This window comes from Ursus maritimus, unplaced genomic scaffold, assembly GCF_017311325.1.
Source record: "Ursus maritimus isolate PB19 unplaced genomic scaffold, ASM1731132v1 scaffold_10, whole genome shotgun sequence".
Lineage (NCBI taxonomy): Eukaryota > Metazoa > Chordata > Mammalia > Carnivora > Ursidae > Ursus > Ursus maritimus.
The window spans coordinates 50,407,725-50,427,536 of record NW_024423344.1 but is presented as its reverse complement, the minus strand read 5'-3'; the positions used below and the strand labels follow the sequence as shown (position 1 = coordinate 50,427,536).

Sequence of the window (19,812 nt, the reverse complement as noted above, 5' to 3'; positions counted from 1 at the left end):
TGTCCCTTGGCCACCCCTTATATACACACCTCCACACCACACACACACACACCCCTCTCATTAAGGCACGATTCTATTTTCCAGACTTTTCCTCTCATCTCATTAACATAATAGGAGTTGATACTTATACAATCTTAAATATAGTTCATTCAACCCTATGAAGTACGTACCTGTGAGGTACCCTTATTATCCCATTTTAAAGATGAGAGTGTGAGTCATTAACCTAGTAAATTGTGGAGTTAGAATCCAAACACAGGCAGTGTGGCTCGAAGTGAGTCTGTTCTACAAACACATTCTATTCCCTCAGGAATATTTGTGAAATAAATATGGTTGGCATTATTTATCAGATAACCACATCTTTCATAAAACACAGCTCCTCACCCTAGCTAAAATGTGTCTTCTCAGGGCACCTGGTTGGCTCAGTCTGTTAAGTGTCCAACTCTTCATTTCAGCTCAGGTCATGGCCTCAAGTTCCTGAGATCGAGCCCCGTGTCAGCCTCTACGCTCAGCCAGGAGTCTGCTTCTTTCCTTCTCCCTCTCCCCCTGCCACTCCCCTGGCTTGTGCATGTACGTGCTCTCTCTAAAATAAATTTAAAAATCTTTTTCATAAATAAGTAAATAAATAAAGAAGAAGCAGCAGCAATCTATTGGAAGAGTACTTTGGGAAGGGGACCTTCTGTATCCCTCAAATCACACCGTAGACATTCAACCCTCTGGTACAAGCTGGTTGTCTATCAGAATCCTATGTGTAATCATGCTTGAGCTACTAACAATATGAACATTAGAAAGTAAGTTAATTTTGCAATTTTTAAAATTAGGTTAGTAAGAGTGAGCCCTGATATACCTGAGTACAATGTATTCAAATTTTCCAAATGGTTCTCTTTTCTCTTTTATGAGGCTCAAGTCCTTCATCTAAGGAAACTGCTGGAATTTTATTATTTCCAGCTTAGTATTGAGCTGCTGTTCTTCAATATCACTTATGCTTCATTGTTATCTTCACTCTACCATTGATTTTTTTTTTCTCTATGCTGCTAGCCTTTTGAATCTGGCAAATAGACATTAAAAAGACTTTTTATCTATTGTGACCATGCTGTACTCTTTATTTCTGAGATCTGATGCTGAGTTTTTCAGTAAGGCACAATCCAGGGAAGCTATTCCCTATAAAGTAGTATATTTATAACAGTAACTGATATTTTACATTCTGTGAAATGGATTTTTCCATTTGATGTTCAGAGAGATACCATGCGTTGCACAGGATTAACAGTGGGTAAGAAGGGCAGAAACAAGAACTCATCCAGATCATTTGACTCCAAACTTTGTGCTCCTTCCATAACTCTGTCATGTCTTTACCGGATTTAAAGGGTCCATCTTGGTTATAGTAAAAAGCCTATGAATTATATCTTTGAGGTTATAAAATCAATGATAGTTATGATACAATTTATAAAAACTCACTAAAAATCCAATCAACATTTGCAAAAACATATTCACTTACATCTTTGTCCAGTACATGTTTTATGGTGTCTGTTGCCTACCCTTTCTTCCATTGGAAACTGGGAAATTGACTGACCACACCTGGTGAGAGACAGCAGCCATACCATGTAACAAGGGATTCCACCTTCCACCCCTTATATAGGATTGGACCAAAGCAAGGCACTGGCCTAAAAGGCAGCCAGTTCACTGGCCTGCCAGGAGCCAATACCAACATGGCCCAGTTTAAAAAGATGAACTAAGCCAAAGAGATTCCTTTCTTGAGAGTGCCGGACTGAGTTACTAGAGCTCTGGTGGAAACTATCATGACAACCATGGTAGTACACAGTCAACTGAAGTTATGAGGAAATGAAAATAAAATGTATAAATAACAAGAGTCACCATTTATATGGTACTTACTATGTGTTTCACTTTCTTAATGTATTTACCCTACAAAGTAATTACTGTTATTAACAACTCCCACCACCATTCTTTTACTGATGAAAATATTGGGGCATAAAGGAATTAAGAAACTTGTCACAAGCTGTAAGTGAGAGAGCAAGTTTGAAATCCAGGCCATGTGGCTTTGCTGCCAAATTTGATTTCCCATAAGGGCAGCTTAGTGTACAGAGACAGAGAAGACAATAAACAACAACACACATGGTAAGAGAAACAGAAAATCGCGCACAAGAGAGTCCACAACAGACAGAGAGACACAAGAGGCATCCAGTTCCCAGCTATCTGCTTTAGCTCCTCTTCTCAGATTCTCCTGAAATCCCTGATTATGTCCTTACACAGCACAGCACAGCTTAGTGCATCTGTTCCTTGTAAATGATAGATCCCTAAGTAAAATAATATGACTCTTTTTGGTACTTTGTAAATACAGTACTCAAAGGCACTACAAGTGATATCGCTGTGTACTTCTTGTTTGAGGTAAAGATCAGCTCTCTTAAAGATTTATGATCTGATGTGGAAGAGAAGGCTGAAATACATACATGCAAAAGAAATATGTATAATTCAAGAGTACAATGAGAGTATGATGCAGCATTAGAGTTGTAAACTGAATAAACTCCAAACTGCTGGTAATAAATCACTAAAGCTTTCCTGAAGATATAAGGCACAAGCAGGGATATGTTTGTTGAACACACTGCAGGGCTGGATAATAAAATCTGTGTGTATATGTGTTGTGGGGCTTTTTGAATGTAGACAAAAGAAAAAGATAAAAAGTAGAAAATTTAAATGGAGGCAGGTGTTGAACAATTATACAAAAGTCCAGGCCAAGGTAATTAATTTCTCTGGTCTTATAACAATCTAGTATATTTTTGGCTGATGCCTTAGTTAAAGTTAAAACAAACACATTTTATGATCATAAAACCATCACTGAATTATCGTTTTATGACGTTTAATCCAATCATCAAGCATCCGGAAATCTAATGCCTCCTTGCTAGGTGTCTTCCTGCCATGCTCTCCCTTTCTTGCAGTCCTACATGTTGGTACATACCAGGCACTCAATAAAGACATAGAGACTAAATAAGTTAATGCTAGTGTTCTCTCTCCATTAGAAATGAGATCATACCTATAAAATTAAAAGTCCCATACAAGTTTTTTTAGATGAATTGTCTATACTCCTGTCTAATGAAACCAAAAATTTCTTTGCTCATGTCTCCCTGCTTTCTGCACCCCCACCAGACTATCCATGTGGTGTCATGAGGTTTTTGTGATTGCAAACAGATCGATGAAAATACACATTTTCAGTTATTTTAAGCAGATTGATTTTGCCCTAAAATAGCCTGCTGGCAACGCTGTGTCTGCACAAATAACATCCCAGTCCTGTCTACCCTGGAAATGCCACCTGGGCTGAATTCAACAAACCATGTTGCTAAAAAACACAAACTAAAAGAACTAACAACACAAAAAGAAAAGAAAAGAACAGAAGAGAAGAGAAGAGAAAAGGGAAAGCAATTCGTAAATACATTCTCTGAGACCAGCTGCCACATAAAATACAGCTGAAAACCTTCTTTGGGCCTTTTTCAGGGACTTTTTCAGAAAAACTGCAGAATAAAGCTTCTAGTTTGCTTTTTGTCAGAACATACACACTCTCCTGATGGTTGCTAATCTTTTCCAAGTTTGAAAGAAAACACTAAGTCTGAAGGGTTGCATGGATAAATGAATATTTATAAAATTTACAAAATTTATAAAATTACAGATGAGCATTCATATATACAATGTTTACATAGCATAAGTGAACTTATAACTTATAACTCAGAAAGTTAATACATTTCCTTTTCACTTTTCTGAACTTTCCAGATTTTCTGCAATAAATATGTGTATTTTATGACAGAAGAAAAAACTTTCCAGAATACGAATTTTACAAAATGAATGTAGATAAATCAGGTCAACCAAGCCATAGTTTGAAGAATGGTGAACTGCCCTCATTTTTCTTCATGTTGTTAACAAAGAACTACATTCAATAGGAGGAGATCTTCCCTTTGTACTTTAATGCTTGGCAGCCAATCCAAAGTTGCTCAGCTCAAGGACAAAAGCTAATTCACTTTATATAATCAAACTGGGTGGGTTCTGAAAACAAATGTGCTGAAAGATAAACCTTTGCATAAATCATTCTTCTCTTGTTATACTAAGCTTCCATGAAACCATCCTGAACAAACAGATTTTAATTCCAGTTTAGACATCAACATCCAGGCAGGCTATTCCACTGATTAATGATGATAAAACTGAGTGGAAAGGGAAGCCATTTATGAAACAAACAATAGAACAATCAATCAAGCCTGGCGGATAAGATTCAAACACTGTCTAGTACTTGACTCTCTGGCACCACTCTGTGGAGCCCAGCTGAGCTGCTAAACACCTTAAAAGTAACACCAAAATGATCAGTGCTAAACAGTGTCAGTTAGAATGAGGACTCAAAGTTATAACGTGGTATCTACTGATCACCGCCAATGAGCTGGACTCTGTACATTGCACACTTAGCTTAAATTCTAATATCAAAATGCAAACACTTCTTTCTCCAACACACATCTGCCTCCTGCAACTGCCACACAGGCAAATTAATGGAGATCAGATAGGGAGTCAACACCCCTGCACCTTCTAAGTGACTTTTTGATTCCTTCTACCATGTGAAATTGGGTTTTTGTTTATAATTTTACCCATTTGGTGTTATGTATTATTTCATTATTCCTTCAAACTATGCTTACACTGGTCACCGCAAGAAGTCCAGGAACCCCATGTCAGCCCCCATCCCTTCGTAATCCCAAATGGCTCTGTGAGAAATGAAGCAATCCCTCCATGTCACTCTATCCCTAATCTAGCTTTCTGCGGCACTAATCACTATCTGATATACCATATGCTTCACTTATTAATTTGTCTTCTTCCTCTAAGATTTTTACCCCACTAAGGCAGAAATTTCTATTTGCTTTGTTTACTAACAAATTACCAGTGCATAGGCTCTGACATGTGGCAGGCAATCTATATACATTGTTTGAATAGGGGCGCCTCCATGGCGCAGTCTGGTTAAGTGACCGACTCTTGGTTTCAGCTCAGGTAATGATCTCATGGGTCGTGAGATCAAGCCCCATGTCAGGCTCCACACTCAGCGGGGAATCTGCTTGAGAGTCTCTCCCTCTGCCCCTCTCCACACTTGTGTGCATGCTCTCCCTCTCTCTCTCAAATAAAAAAATAAATCTTTAAAAAATTGTTTGAAAGGTGAATGAATGTATGATATTTTAAAAACCACTAGAAAGCCGAGGGGTTTCCACTAGGCAAGTCTTATCATAATAACCCTTATTCCACGTGGTAGAAAGTCAACAAAAGGATTTTGTGGTTGCTGAGAGTTTTCATTCCAATCATAAAACCAGGAAATGAGTAAAGTAACAGAGATGAGCTTCGGTTCCTTTGTGGTAGATTGAATTCAAAATCCCTCTTATTACCTGACCCCCATAGACCCTCACTCTGACTGGTCACAATGGGGTTCTTGATCCCCTGGGACTAGTGTGAGTTCAGAGCACCTGTTGTGCTATACTTGAAAGATCCAAGCATTTCCCTCTCCCAGTGCAGAGCCATTCCCATAGCTGATGGTCCCTTGGCTAAAGGCTAGAAGAAATGCACACTTGTAATATCATCACAGAATTCTTTTTCAAGAGTACCTAGGCTTCCTTTTCATGTCCAAAATTTAAGTTTAGATATTGGATAAAGGACCAAGACTTTTTTTTTTTAAGTCATGGTTCAAATTGGGCCTTTGGTTGACATTCCTAGAATTTGGGGATTTCGGTCGTTGTTGGTGTTGTTTTAGAAATCAAATGTTTTCTTGCTGGGCTGTACATATGTTTTATTTCTAGAGTACTCATGATTGATCATCAAATAGCAAAGATCTCTGGGGGTCAGACCATTGTGAATTGCCCACTGACTCATCTCTTCTTCCCCACCACCCACCCAAACCCCAACTGTCTCCAATGTTAACATCCTGATATGTGACTTCTGCCACCCTGGGATTCTAATTCCCCACTGAAATCAGAGTTCACTTTGACTGTATCTCCTCTCACTGAATTCTAGGTCCACAAAAAAGAGACTCCACAGACATTTCCTAAAATACTGGAATTCTCCTCACCAATGAATTTCTTAATGCATGACTCAGGGAGGCCTTGGCACCACAGCCAGGAGTTAAGGGAACTGACTGAACAAAAAAAAAATTCCCTCTCATTTCCCTACATCTCTAAATCTTTTAATTTCTTCCTCTATATTATACAAGAAATGTCTAGGCCACTGTTGAATCCAAGTTCATCAGCAAACTACAAAAAGTAACTAAAATCCAACCCCAGTTGAATATAGAATTACATATAAGGCATGTACACATATTGACATATTCTTCTTGATCTAAATCACATTCTTTCATCCTTGGTCAACAATCCTCAAAATTCATTCCCCTGTGTATCATCCATCCAGAGTTTTGCAAATATAAGTTAATAAAATCTTGCAATTCCATTGGGTTGACTTTTTAATAGGCCCTGGGGCATGCTTATGCTGGGAGTGGGGTATGGGGCACAGTGCAGTGGCCTTTGATGATTTGAACATTGAGCAACACAATTCTTCTCACACATCTCCACCCCATGTTAAAACCTCTCCTTAGCACCCTGTTAGTTAAAATAGAAATTTCCATGTAAGAGACTGGAGAAAGGTATAAACTGATGTAAGCAACCTGGAGCATTAATCTTTGAGTGTAGGTTCCAATCATCTCAGCTCTGTGGCTGAAAGAGATTACACATTTCTATCTTAGGAAGTAACTAGTTTTCAGTTGGTGCCTTGAGCTGAGAACTAAAGACATAGAGTGTCATTTTCTTCTATTTAACTGTCCACTGCTATACCCCCCAGTCCTTGGATTCCTCACACCCCTCAACTGCCTTCTTGAAGCAATTACCTTGCCTCACAAACCAGCCTTCAATGGGACTGTCACTCAAGGGGATAACAGGTGATAATTTGATTAGCTGGTTTTTTTTTCACTAATTTCAGTGGCTTCACAGGTCCATTTCTTAATATCAGCTTGATTTCCACTTTCTCTTACCGCCTCCAAGGACAGGTAACAAACTATGTTCCCCCTGATTTTTCTGAAGGTCTATGGGCTGCAGTCTCTCCTGGAACAACTTTCAATAACAGGGCTTTTGGATGCAAATAAAAGAACCCAACCCCAGCTAATTAAAGGAGAAATGGAAATTATTTAAAAGATACTAGATAGCTCACATACTTTCTGCAAGGGCTAAAGAAGCGAACTTAGGGATTTTACAGCCAGAAACAATCTTTGAAAGCAAACCACAAGACTTGTCAAATAAAGACAGCCTGAAGCTCCTGCCAGGTACAGACACCACAGCACATTTGAGCAGCCTCAATGATCAGAAACTGCTGCCTAGGAAGCTGCTCCCACTGTTCCCCTCGGGAACCAAATGTGGCTGTGTATGCTGTCCCCAACCCCATATGTTGTCCAAATATATTCTGGACGGTCCTTGCTTCTTGGCATCACTAGTTACTGATTCACAGTCTGGAGAGCAGATGGATCTGATTAACAGAGCCTATATCCATGCCCCAACTGCAAGGATTCTAGAAAGGTGAGTGTTAGAAGATAAGGGAGGGACATTAAAGTATCCCACAAACTGATAAGGCGCTTTGAGACTGGAAAACCAACTAGGTGACTCCATACAATTCACAGAGTTTTATGCAGGGTAAGTTACTGATCAGGGATAGGGCAGGCAACAATCCAGCTGCTGCACAGCAGTTCTCAGGGAAGTCCAGACCTTAGTCTATAAATTTTATGGAGCAAGGGGATGGGGTTGAGGAGAGTGGGCTGTAGTAAGATCAAAGGGTTTGCATGCAGCTAATTGACAGCTAACCTTTAATTAGATCTTGTGGCACCACCTGTGCATCAGGAAAGGGAAAGACTATGTTATCTCTAACAGATTCATGGGAGGCCAAAGCAAGCCTCTCCCCATCCCAGCCTGGGCAGGCATTTCTAAGGTGTGTATATTAATCTCCAAGTGAAGAACATGCAGCCCCAAGACAGGTCATCAAGTGAACATGAGCAAAGTGGACAGCCACAAATGGGGTCAGTATTGTCAGCACTCCGACAGTGAGTTCTGGCAAAGCATCAAAAGGGAGAACATTTCCCAAACATAGAATATGGGTTCTGATGCTTGGATGGACAAAAACAAAATGGATAAAGGTCCACTACCCATGCTTCGTAAGAAACGGCAGGGGCTAAGGTGACACAATTGGGAGGTAACTTGAGATTAGTGAACTATGTTTTATACTATTTTTATTTCCCCACAGCATTATACCCACACAAACACATACAAATGCACACACACACACACACACACACACACACACACACACACTAAATGAACTAATATCCCAGATCTTATAAGTCAAAATGAAAGATAGAAATGCTGCATCCCATAGCAGTGAATCAAAGAATACATGAGTACAGGGTACATCACATTGACCTTGAAGTGGGTTCCTAGACGGCCTCCATTGATTGCTGCATGGTCACGGGTGTCTTATTCTGCATTATACCTGGCTCTAAGGGCCCACTGAACATAAAAGATAACAAATAGGTAATCACTATCATAAGCAACTCAACTAAAAGTTTCATCTGAAACAAGTCAATTCAAGGAGAAACACATGGTCGTATCTAGAAATAATACGATAGTAGCAAAAAGGTAATATATCTCTTGTACAAGTCAAAAAAAGGAGTCACACCAATAAAACTAATTTCAGTTAATAAAAATGAGACAAGAAATATTTTTTAAATACATATAGTTTTTAAAATTTCTTTGCAGTACTGAGGAGTACTCTTGCTAGATTAACTTCTAAAGTATAAACCTAACCATTTCACTATTTTCCTCAAATTCCTCATAGATTCTCAAAATAGACCCTAGACCTGTGGAATGGAGATTATACATGAAGAATAGGTCAATAAAACCCGATTTAAAATATTTTTTAAATTCCACCTCCACTTACCCAGTGGTTAGAAAATAAAGCTTTTCTACTGTCTCTACCAAATATTAATGATTCTATAATGATTCAACTAAGGCGAGGAAATATAGACTCCTATTTCTGTTCCCCCAGGATGGCCTTAGCAAGTCATTTGACCTTACTAAGTTCAGTTTCCACACTTGCAAAATAAAGAAATTGGACAAGATTCTTTCTAGCCCTGAAAGGTTGTCAGCTCTACTTGGCCAAAGTCTACTTGCCCATGCCCCACCCCCACCTAAAGTAGGTTTCATTTCCATTTGGCTTGATTGATCAAGGTAATCATCCAAAGAAGATAAAACACAAATTGTAAAGTTGCCAATTCTGAGTCACGAAAGCAAAAAATAATCTAGTTGTTCAGAATTTCCATAATGCTTTATTATATTTTCAAACAGTATTTAGCCATTAATCAACACAAATCATAGTTGCAAACATGAAAGACCCAGAAATGAAGGAAACCATCATTGACAAAATTTACCTAGCAATTCCAAAACAGAGAAAATGACATTTAAAAATTGTGAGTGAATGATCCCATGGGTGCCTGGGCAAGCCACATGCATTGTGGGTACTGGGTTGTATAACAGAACACTTGAATGGGAGAGAGAGGCCACAATCTGGATTAAGCCCTACTTCTTGGGTCCTCATCGCCTCCTTGTCCTACTCACCCTGGCTCATTTGGAGCTGGGATGATGACAGTTACTCTCCCACCTGACACCCAGGGACCACTATTCTAACACTACCATATATCTCTCCTTATTACAATTAGATACAATTACAATTAGATACAATTCAACCCTCCCCGAGCATTTGTTATGCATGCCAATGTTTCATGTAACCCCCAAGCAAATTAATAATTGAAATCTTCCCCCCCTCATCCCTATCACCTCTCTGGCCTCTGCTCTCTCCCTTGTTCTGCTCCCGTCCCACTGATCTCTCTGCCCCCAAGGGTTCTCCACTCCCTCTGAGTGGGTGCTCAGGTCATGAGATCAGGGTTCTAGGATCAAGCCCCACGTCGGGCTCCCTGCTCAGCAGGGAGTCTGCTTCTCCCACTTCCTCTGCTCTTCCCCCCACTTGTGCTCTCTCTCTCTTCTGGGGAATCTTCTACTATGTAGATATGGGCATGGAACCCACATCCTACACAGTAGCCAATGAGCCAGTATTCTCCCTCCCTGACTAACCTGGCTATGGAGCAAGTATGTCACTTGGCCTTGGCTAGTCAGACAAGTACAGGGACAGCTGAAGGCCACCCCTACCAAAGGAGCAGCAGTGGAGGCAGCAGGCTAAACATACTGCTCCTCATGTATAACTTTTGCTGTGCTCCCCACTGCAGACCTGTTCAGAGCACCTTGGTTCCTGCCTCTTCTCTAAGCCAGGTCTTTTGGTCCCTATAGATATCTGAGCCACAGACACCCTTCCAGCAAATATTCTGTTGAGGTTAAATTAGCCAGAATCATTTTCTATTGCTTGCAAACAGGAATCCAACCAGGACTCAGACACCATGTCGTTTTGGCTCTCACATACGAGCTGCCTTTGGCTACGGCCCTTACATCTGCTGCTTTGGCTACAGCCCCTCTCCATAATGCAATCCCTTGAAGCCAGGGTGGCAGGGCCACATAACTGAAAACACGGCAGCTTCTGTCAAAGAAGCCACCTGTGGCCTCTGTGTTCAGGAGGGAGCTGGGAGCTGTCACTTGGACTCTGATGGACCCTAAATCAATACCCTAAATCATACTCAGATGTATGCAAGAGAAGAGACAAAGGGGGAGCAAGGGCTCTGAGGAAATGGGAAGTGGAGGGACTGGTCCTGCAAAATCAGAAGAGTCTCTTCATCCCCAACCCCAACCCTGTTTCTGAGATTGCAAATGTAGGTGTGTTTATAGAGTGAAAGGAACTTTGAAGGATTTCTTGTTAATAGAGTCTACTTCCTCCGTGAGGTAAGAGCCAAGGTAATCTGGTGATAGTGACTGTGGGCAGTTATGGGGTGGATTTGAAGAAAGGGATGAAAATTTGGAAAACCCACAATGAGAAACTGGAGAGGGGGCCTACTGGGAACTGACCAAAGGACCACTGAGCTGCTTTGAGGCAACTGTTTGTATCTGCATTCACTAATAGCAATAAACTACTCCACAGGGAGTTTTTGAACAAGGATCCAGACAAAGGATAACAACAAGCTTTCCCTAAAACTTTTTCAGTGCAAAAACAGGGGCTTGGCAAAATCTAGCAAATTTCACAAAACAGAAAAACCTTTAACCTAGCTTCTCAATTTTGCAATTTTGCAGCTCAGGGACTTTTCAGAGTGAACTCCTTTGCCAGCCCGGAAGGCAGTAATTACTGGAATAAAAAAAAAAAGTATGAAACAATAGAATTTTTTTCTTAAGGAATCTGGATTCTGTCTGATTCAGTTCTTTTTGAGATGAAAAACTTGGTCCACTTTGTATGTGAAAGTATAAAAGAAAATATAGACCAAAGATGTTAGGGGCCTCTACAGAAATATTAAGTAGTGATAGTCGTATTGACAAATTTATTCAAAGTGGCCATTATTATTGGAGGAAAATGCAGCCACCAAAAGGATCCTTGCTGAAAATCAGTCGGACAGTGAAAAGCTCATCTCTAAAATCTAGAGAATAACATGGTTTGGGTGTGGTTATGTTTGATGATTCAGCACACGGAATTAAATCTTAGAATGCCCTGCCTGCTGGTCCTGGAAGCAACCGAACTGATACATAAATTGCAGACTGTGTCTTAGATTGCTAGTTAGATGCATGAAGGAAAGATGTGCTTCTGACATGTTAGAAGAAAATGAACAATCGCTCTGCATCTGTTGGCATGTCCTAAAAGAAGACGGCATCTGGATAAAATTCAACGTGTAATTTTAGCTTTTGTCACATTTTGAATAAAAATAGTTGGCTGAACAACTACCTATTTAAATTATTGAAAGTGGGTGATTACAAATCAGCGTCCTGGCTGATAATTAGAGTGGCAGTAGAAATTATTCAGAGTATGAAGAGCTTGGATAGGATTCCAGAAGTAGTTTTCCCTTAAATTGAGTGGTTGCAGACAAAAGCAGTTTGTTCTTCAAAAAATGAGTATTCTTACGCTATCACATTCATTGACGGAGGCTGCACAGACGTGGGTTAATTGACTTAACATTTCAGAGGTTTGGGGTTTTCAAACTGCAGCAAAGATGAACCAAAATAGAGATTAAAATTCATCATTATTTTCTTGTTCTTTTCAAACACGAAAACATCACATTCTTAAAGGACAACTCCCCTCACCCAGGTTTTCTTTTGAGACATGGTAAAGAAACAAAAAGATAAACTCTCTTTTTGACACATAATATGATTCAGAACAGCCACTAGAGGACAGTCAAAACACAGTCCTTAGATCAGTAGCTACAAATGAAAGGATTTTAAAAAGCATTTGATTGTTTAGAGAGAAAAAGATTGTTAGAGAGAGAGAGACCGAGACCGAGATAGAGATGGAGAGACAGAGAGACATCTTCTTGATCACATGAATGTAACAATGGGAAAAAGCAGTAAAAATGTCCCACAAGCCTGCCAGGATTTTTACTGGCACCCATTTCCAGGACAGCGCAATGACAGCGTGCTGTCTGCCCCGTGCCTTGGGGACAAGAATTGTAGGACAGTGATTCAGCACATATGACGTAATGAGGTCAGTTCCCCAACACACTCTGATTTCAAACACTGCCTCCAAAACAGCAGAGGATCAAGGATAACATCCAAAACACAAATCACTGGTGTCTGCCTTATGGAGCATTCACAGGCAGCTGCAATGGTAGGTCCGTCACTGTGTGTATGTGCTTTTAATGTAAGCGATGTCTTTTTAGATTCCAAAGTCGGAATGACTACTTGTTTAAAAAATTCCCATGGCTCCATTTAACCCACGCTATTTGTGGGAGGTGAGGAAGAGATGACTCACATGATTGCTAAAACGCATGTGAAAATGCAGATAAAATGGTGACAGACATTGAAGCACTCAGCTTAGTCTTTAAAAATCTCTCCAAAAAGAGAATCAGGCTAGGAGTGAGGAAGGCATGAAGAAAAATTAATCCTATGCATTATGAAGATTTCCACACCTTAAAGCTAAGAAGTATTTTAAGGTCCTAGGCATCTGATATGTTCCATTATTGCCAGTCTATAATTTTTCTCTTAGCCATTCTAAATGAGAAAAATCTGTACACTATGATGTCACATTCAAGAAGCTTTCCAGTTCAGCTGCTGCTGAATTAACCATGGAAATGTGGCTATAGATCTAGTTTGCAAATGTCAAAGGGAACTAAATCTTCTAGGCGTAAGTAAGATGAATAAAGACAAGTCAGGACCAACACATTTTGATTTCCTGAAGCAGAGCTTGGCCAGCCGGTATTAGGACTTCTGTGAACAGCACCCTGGCTCCTTGGAGGAAAAGGCTCTAAGCACTTTGAGCTGACTCAATGGGAAATAACTACATCCTTGTTCCTTCGGACTGAGAGACTGATCTAACTTGTTGACAGTAAAAGGGAGCAAGGGTGATACTTAGGTCTCAGATACTTAAATTTCCAACCATTTGTCTGAAATACAGCTGAGATTAATTTATTGAGCAAATTTACTTCTATTTTTGTAAGTAAATACTTATTTTTCATATGAATGCACAGAAAAACAAATCATTTAGCCTAACAAGACATTTTACGATGAGTCTTCTCACCACGTTTTATTCAAATCTCCTGTCTCATCATTTAGGTGACCCTGGCTTTGCCTTTCCTTTTCCTTTCATAAAGCGGATTTGCACAGGGGCAGTAGAATCAAGCATGTCTTAAATATTTGGCCCCTTGGGTTCACTGGAGTCATTCTACTTACTGTAAGAGACAGGGGAATTTGAATTAGTGATTCCTAAGATTCCTTAAGAGGCCTTCATACGCGGTAGTGGTTCTGAGCACCAAAGGCTTTTTGTAGATCTGGTTCTACCACCGGCAAAGAACCTAGCCTGTAACTATGTAACTTACAGGACAGGTTGTGAAATAAATTAGTCATATACAAAGGTAAAAGGTCAGATCCTAACGTGCCTGCAAGTTTGAGATTTTTAAGCCCAGCTCAAATATGCAGATTCTTCTCTGAAACCCTAGTGTCACCAGGAGAGCTATGTACTCCTTCAGTTCCTAATTGTATCTTTCATACGGCTCTGTCCATCTTATATTATAGTTACTGTACATTCCTAAAAAGCAGGGCTGTGTCTCACACATCACTCAATTGCCCTGATCGTCTTGCACGTTTGTAACTCAATAAATATTGACCAGAGAATGAGATCGCAAGGTAGAAGGTAAGCAAGAGATGGGACTCACCCAGCACATCTCCCTGGGCACTTTCCTTGAAAGGCAGTTTAATCTTCCATCCAGAGGCAAGGCCCAGAGTTCCATGGATGGTTCTCTTTGTTCCCAGGTGTCCGTGCTGCCTCAGGCCATGCCCTCCAGACACAGGAGCTGTTCGGCCTCCTTTGCGAAGGATAGTCAGCCTTGAGGTTCTTGAACTGCTGGACAATGTTAATTGATATTCCTCAAAAGGATGTATTGACTGGGTCGTGTCTTGCATAGCATTTCTCATGGCGGAGGTGCTCTGTACAGGAGGAAGGAAGGGAAGAATGATTCTATGGGATGATATTAATCTCTAGTTTCTTATATATCATCAGAATTTTCCAAATCAAATCTGCCAGACTGCTGGCATAGGCCATGTGGTGCTCTGCTCTGCAGCCTTCCTGTCCCTTCCATCCTCACACTCTATGCCATTTGAATGAGTCATTTTGCTCCCATGATGGTATTTTATAAAGTTGAATGTTTTAGGAAGAAGTTGGGTTCTTTGATCCTAATCTGGTTTGTAGCTCTGTTTCTACTTATTCTCTCCAGGCTCTGCTCTTCTTCCCAAACCTCCTCCAGGTTTTGGTGTTTGTGAAATTGCTTGTTTTTTCATTATTTTTAATATGTGCTCCACCAGAACCCCATAGTACTCCTGTATGAGGGGCTAATGTTGACAGACCAGAGGCGGTGAGCTGATATAACCAAAAGAAAAGAAAAATAATTAAACCTGATGCCAAAACAAACACTGAAATAAAATTCTGCTTGTTTATTTTTTTCACAGTTGGGAGGAAAATCCCAAAATTTAATAGGCTCCATTGTTTAACAAAACAGTAGTAAAATGGTCATAAAAAAAGTGTGGGTGTGTTTATGTACTAAGTATGATTTGTCCTCCCTCCTCCCTCCCTTCTTTCTTTCTCACTCTTTCATTTGTTCTTTCATTCTTTCATGATAACACACGTAAGCAGATCAAACAAAGGAGCTTTTCTCCTTTTGAAAATATTAAAAATGAGATAAATGGGAAGGGTCAGATGTCCTGTAAAAATTGCAGAAGTGTGACTGAATTGTCGTCAGTGGATACTATAATATTCCTAACTGTTTTGCATGAGAAACATTTAATATATTGTCAGGGTCACAATTCCAGTATATCGACCATGTATATTTTAACTTTCAGTACAATTTCATATGTCTGAATTCATTTCCTTAACCCTGTCTGTCAAAATGTAATGGTTTGTCAAAGGTAAGAGTCTTTGAAGACTTTGTATATACCCTTTACAGCAGCCATACTTTATCTTAACATTTTAGTTAGAGTCATTTGATTAATAGAAATAGAGGCTCACTCATGACATCTGTGCTAGCCATGAGTTAGTTGTTCACCAAATGATTTTTCCTTTCTTTCCAAGTACACTGCTGGGCGACATGTCGTAGCCACTTTTCCAATTGGATGTAGCCTGTAACTGGGTGTTGGTCAGTGGAATACGAATAGAATGAACAGCATATGAATAGTCATATACTACTTCCAGGCCTCACATACACAGTTTTCTCTTTTTTCCACTTGTACACATTCAATAGAGAAATCTAAGGATCAAGAAAAGGATCTAAAGCCTACATTGCTATTTGGAGGACAGCTGCCCAGTAAAGCCAGCCAGCTAGGCTAATACGAGTGACAAACTTTTATTATGGATTTCCAATCCAGATTTCAAACTTTATAACTTTGATACTCTGAGTTATAGCAGTTGGCCTGTCCCAACCAATACATCAGTCTGAGAAAACTGATGTTATTCTAAAGATCTTCACAGATGGGAGCTGGAATGGGAAACCCAAGCTACTGGGAATTGCTGTCACTATAGAGACCTGCTGTTTTCTCTCTCTCTGTGTCACTCATTCTCAAAGCATCAGCCTAACATAAGATAGCCATGGCAAAGACATTGTTGTAAATATTCAATTCAAAAAACATTTAGTAAGCCAAACTATGTGCTAGAAACCAACACGAAGGGTCATCTTTAGTTAACCACTAGATGGGAGTGGTAAGTGGTTCTTATGAGAGCCAGAAAATAATACAGCTTAATAAGACAATTAACTAAAGGCTTTGGTAGGGGAAATAAACCAGGCATGAAGAAATGGGAGAGAAAGGGAGGAGGACACCAGAAGAAGGAGGTACAGAATGAAGGTAGGAAGCAGAGCTTGGAGGGATTTCTTGAGGTACTCCAGAGGATTTTCAGGGGACCCTGAGGTCCAGCCCAGGAATGGGGAAGAAATAGTAACAAGCACCAATCTGACATCTGTTACCTTCAGCCTTCTATTCATTCTTCCCATCTTCTTTAATCTTTCCTCATAAATCTTATTTTCTAACCATGTAAAGATCATTTCATTCCCTTTGCTCTTTTAAAATAGGTAGGCTATTTCTTGGCTTTACTTTCCATTATAATCCCCTAAACTGTATTCAAGATAAAAGGCTAACCAGAGGAAGCACCTCCCAATACTTTACAAAGCCATGCTCCATAGTTATACCTCACCGTATCTCACCGTATCTGGTGGGAAACTTGGAGGGACTGTCAAACCAATCAAGCAATAGCAATTTCTGGATCAATTTCGGCAATGGTGAAGCGCAGAACACCATGCAGAGTCTTGGATTTCTATGCAATACTTTTGGTAGGATATAAAAAAGAAAGAAAAATCCTGCCTTAATTATTGTGATTTTCTGTAGTTGGCTGCCACTGAGCAAGGTTGAGCAATTTATTTCTCTGAAGGGAACACCCATCTTTCTGGGAAAATTTAGGCACATTCCTTCCTAGAAAAGAAGGGAAAGAATAAGTGGCCTTTGGCAGAATTTTAAGACCTGTCTAAAAAAATGACATTTCATAATGATAACATGGTGTGGCAGTGAAAATCTTGATTTCACATTGCCGACTGTCTCCAAAAGATCCACAGTGTTTTTGCAAATAAATCATTTCATCCAAAGATGCTTATTTTGGTAATAGCCTCACTTGTAGAGCCAGGTAGACTGGTCTGTTCGAGGCTTCCTGGGAAATATTGTAAGCTTAGAGCTGGTGCTTTTATTCAGGAAATAACCAGACAGAGGTTGGAATCATAATGTTATCCCTTTTGAGTCAAAGGGCCTTGAACAGACTAGGTTAACTGCCTTCTGCATCTGTGAAATGGGAGTAGCTTGCTAGACCACATTCCTTTCCCCTTCACACTTTTGATATTTATCATTCTCCCCAGTAGGTCAAGGTGGGTTCTCTTTGTTTCCATCCTCACCCTCAGTGGAGAGGGGTCTTTTAGCATAGTATTCAGAACTTTCCTGACCTCCCAATCTAAAGGAAACATTCAGTTCCCCATCACATTGCTCTGGTTTATTTTGTCCATAGACTTCATCATAACCTGAAATTATCTTTTTAAAAATAATTTATTGGCTCACTCACCAAGCATTTGCACTCCCCCATACATACACACACATTAGAGCATAAGCCCCATATCTGTTTTTATCACTGTATAGGACAGTAACTAGCACACAACAGGCATTTAATTAAGTGAATAAATCCAAGATGTGCTATGTGAAGTGATCAATATTAGCTTTTGTTGAACTTTATGGATGCTTCCCAAGAATGGGAATACAATGCAAAGAGAACTTACTAACATAAGTGAAAGTAGTGCATTGACAAAAAGTCAGGACTAAGGGAGAGGGCAGAGGATGACGTGGAAATGAAGATGAGACAGGAGGAGACAAGGGAGGAAGGACTCTGTGAGCCTCTGCTGAGAGCAAAGTTGCCAGGGACCAGAGGCAACCAAGGAGAGCAGGATAGAAACATCTGTACTTTCCTTTGAACTTCAAGGATATTCCTAGTAGACATGAGTAAGCCTGGAGCTATTCTTGCTGGACTTCCTAGCCATTTGGAATGGAATGAGGTGTTACAACTGTGATACTTATGTCTAGTGGTGTTGTAAGGATTAAAGTGGGTTCATGTATGAAATACCATAGTACCCTGATAAAGAGTATGCAGTGGCCTCAACTCCTTGGAACCCTTCTCTCCTGGGCATCTTCAGCATCTTCTCTCCCCCTCATTATTCCCCATCAGCATTCAGACATATGCTCATAGCTCCTATCTTTTGAATAATCTTTTCGCCCTTGCATTTATCTCTATTTATCTCTGTTTCTCTGTTCCCCCTCACAACTAAACTTCTGGAAAAAAACAAAAACAAACAAACAAACAAAAAAACCCACCCCACTCCATTACTGATTGACCTACCACAATCTAGTTACAGAAAATGCTCTCGCTAAGGCCCCAAGTTACCCCTTTGTTGTCAAAAACAAGGAGCCATTCAGACCCTTTCTCTCCTACCTCTTTGCAGCATTCAACATTCTTGAGCACTTGCTTCTTAAAACCCTTTTCTCTTGGATTTTTTGATACCACTCACCGGGTTCCTCTCCTACTAGTCTGGTTGCTCCTTCTCATGCCCCATTGTTGATTTTTCCTCTTCTGCCTGATTTTTAAATGTTGAAATTCCCCAACAAGGCTAAAGGCCAGCCTCTGACCTTCTTTTCTGTCTTCATTCTTTAAGTATCCTCATCCATTCCTATGCTTTAAATCCATATGTATTATAACTCCCAAATTAATAGCCTCCAAATTTATATCCCAGCTCCAGATCTGTGTATCCAAATGTCTACTTGACGTGTCCACTTGGATGTCCACTTGGACATCACAAACTTAATGTGTCTAAAATGGAATTCTTGCTGTCCCCTCACCCCAGCCCAAATCAATACCCACCTCTTCCAGTCTTCTTTGTCTTGGCAAGTGACACCTCCATTCGCCCAGAAAATAGCAAGCCTCTCCCTCTACTGCTGTGGCCAATCCTTTACTAAGCCCTGCCAGTCTTCTATCCAAATTAAATTTTGACTCCATCTCTTTCTCTTCATCTCCACTTCCTTCACTCTGGTCTTTTCTCCATCATCTCTCATCAGAAATGCTTTTTATTTTCTTCCAATTTTGCACAACTCCAATTCATTCTTTGAATTCCTTTTATATCCTAGAATGATAATTTAAAAATTAAATTTGATTATATCACTCCCCAGCAAATAGAATAACATTTGTCTTTTCCATGGCCCATTCAGAATAATCTAGCCTCTGCTGCTTCTAAAGCTGTATCTCGTCTTAATCTCTTATCCCTTGCCATGCACTAAGCATATAGTCTTTTTCTACCCTTCACATTTGCCTGTACCTATGTACAACCCGTTTCCTCTAGATGGGATACTTCCACATCCCCTTCACCTGTCTACTCCAGTAACTCTTCAGGTTTCCATTCAAATATTCCCTGATTCATTAACTTATATTAGACCTTCCCCCATTTTTTTCCTGAACTCTGTTCTTCTCTTTTATACAATCTAACACACCTTGTAATTATATACCTATAATTATCTATTTCAATAGATATAACCTATGGTTATCTATATCAATCTGAAATTATAT

At 39.9% G+C, this 19,812-nt stretch overlaps 1 protein-coding gene across 1 annotated transcript in view; it reads right to left on the bottom strand.

Annotated features, from left to right (window-relative positions):
- SCEL (sciellin) overlaps positions 1-19,366 on the bottom strand; it is a 165,963-nt gene extending 146,597 nt beyond the window's left edge. The window contains exons 1-2 of the mRNA XM_040620240.1: positions 19,114-19,366; positions 14,339-14,609 (exon numbers count right to left, since the gene is read on the bottom strand). The gene's annotated coding sequence lies outside the window, so the exon portion shown is untranslated. The remainder of the gene's footprint in view (positions 1-14,338; positions 14,610-19,113) is intronic.
- Between the last annotated feature and the right edge of the window lie 446 nt (positions 19,367-19,812).